General features: G+C 42.7%; 1 protein-coding gene across 1 annotated transcript in view; it reads right to left on the bottom strand.

Annotated features, from left to right (window-relative positions):
- The window catches only part of alk (ALK receptor tyrosine kinase), an 88,850-nt gene that overhangs the window by 18,996 nt on the left and 67,354 nt on the right, over positions 1–2,500 (bottom strand). The gene's annotated exons all lie outside the window — the stretch shown is intronic.

Raw genomic sequence — 2,500 nt, 5'->3', positions numbered from 1 at the left:
CACACACACAAACACACACACACACACACACACTAGAGACCGACCGATATGGGTTTTTCTATGGCCGATGCCGATGCCGATATTTAGAGGTCAGAGTCAGCCGATGGCCGATGTGACTAGCCGATTTTTTGGGCCGATTTTTGGGGCCGATATGCTATCATATTATCCTTAATTGGCATGCTAAAAATGTACCGGTATATAAACAATATTCTTTTTCATTTATTTATCCATAACATATGTATTTTATTAATTACAAGTAACATGTTCTATTTACACTCTTAATATTCATATAGATAGGCCTAGTAGAAATATTATGTATGCCAGGGGTGTCCAAACTTTTTTTAGTGAGGGCAGAATACAAGAAAATAAACAAGGGGCCGGGCCGCACATTAGCGGTGACAGCCTATTGTGTGATGACCGGTTCAATGTAACAAATACACAAGGGAGGCAAAAGCTGTCTGGTGGTTCATGATTTATTTCCAATATTTTCAAGAGGCAATGTAAGAAAAGGTAACACAAATTGCATAAATATTATTGTGTCAGTGTATGAATTATCCACATGTACATGGTTAATAATTAAGCTTATATTAATTGTTATTTATTATTATCTTATTTTATTGTTGCCTACAATCAATCAGTGCATGTTTATAAGCTGTTTAATTTGTATTTAATTCTTATTATAGCCACCACTACCACTACTTGCTGTTCCCCGGCACTTCATGGGTCAATGTGAAACTCGTGCTGATCCAATCAGATCAAGTGCCTCTATCTCACATGCACGCAGGCAGCGATGTAAACAAAGGCAGCTCTCCTCTCTGTGCCTCCCTCAGTTTAAATGAGCAAGTTCTGTCGTAACCTAGCATGTTTAGCTAACTTGCTACAGCCTTTAAAGAGGCAATTTTACAGGATGGATTCACAAAGCTATCAAAAAATAATGTCACTTATGCGAAATGTGCTTACAGTACAGCATGATACTATTCCAACTGTGGGTTAAAGTCACAAATAAAAGTGCTAAGCAATCGCTAACGCTAACCGCTATTCAGTTTGGAGTGTTTATAAGCAGCTGTTGCCGTAACTGGCTCCTGTTATTTGGTGACGGACGGCGCTAACATAACAATGAATGACATCATATGATTACTACCAAAGCGCCGATTACATTTTGTTTTATTAACAAGGTGATAAAACAGTACCCAAACTACCTCGGCCCCGACTGAAACTTGAAAAATATCTTAGCATCATGCTTTAGTTCCCAGCCTGTCATCCTGAACTCGGCGTGAACAGATCTGGGCTCCCATGCACAACACATTTTGCAAACTAGTTCATCTACAATATTGGGTTTGACATAATCACAGATTCAAGTAGGCTATATTTTCAAAAGACTCCCAACAACTCCAGAAAGTTGCAATGGTGATTTAATAGATAAAATCCATGCTTTTCTCAGTTTCAGGGATAGTCCTTCAGTAAAAGGCATCGTGGTCACACACCACTAGCAACTTTGATTTCAACTCCGTTGCCGTTGAAAACAAATAGACATGGGGTGAAAGTCAATCACATGTCAGAAATGCATGATTTTTTGTTAACATTTCACTTAGATTTTAACTTACTATTGTATTTTTAGAGCTAAACTTCACACTGGTTACCACCAGCGTTGGGGCTCCGAGTAGCTGCCCGCTGATGTGCCTGATAGAGAGGTGTGCCTGATAGAGGTGTGACATTCACGAACGAGCCGGTTCTTTTGAACGGCTCCCTGAAGTGAACTAGGGGACAGGATCACAGCTGGGGGAGCCACTCGACTGTTATTTCGTTCATTTTTCATTAATTTTAAGCACGTGACCTCGACCTTAAAATCGGCGCAACCAAATGAGAAAATCGGCCGATGCCGATTAATTAAAAAATAGCAAAAATCGGCCGATTAAATCGGCCGGCCGATCGATCGGTCGGTCTCTAACACACACACGTTGTGTTGACGCCCCCTAATCTTTCTCTCTCTCTCTCTCTCACACACACACACACACACACACACACACACACACACACACACACACACACACACACACACACACACACACAACACACACACACACACACACGACACACACACACGTTGTGTTGATGCCCCTAGTCTCTCTCTCTCACGCACACACACACACACACACACACACACACACACACACACACACACACACACACACACACACACACACACACACACACACACACACACACACACACACACACACCCGTTGTGTTGATGCCCCTAGTCTCTCTGCTGTCTTAATCCTCTTTGCCGTGTTGTTGATGTCGCGGGCTGCGAGAGACACATCAGATAACCGCACAGAGCACACACACACACACACACACACACACACACACACACACACACACACACACACACACACACACACACACGCACATCAGATACCGCATAGTGTACAACCCGCCATGCTCCTAATGCTCCCATTGCCTCTGGGTGTGTGTGTGTGTGTGTGTGTGCGCGCGC

The sequence above is a fragment of the Engraulis encrasicolus genome, chromosome 19 (genome assembly GCF_034702125.1).
Source record: "Engraulis encrasicolus isolate BLACKSEA-1 chromosome 19, IST_EnEncr_1.0, whole genome shotgun sequence".
Taxonomy (NCBI): Eukaryota; Metazoa; Chordata; class Actinopteri; order Clupeiformes; family Engraulidae; genus Engraulis; species Engraulis encrasicolus.
This window is presented reverse-complemented; position numbering and strand designations above follow the sequence as displayed.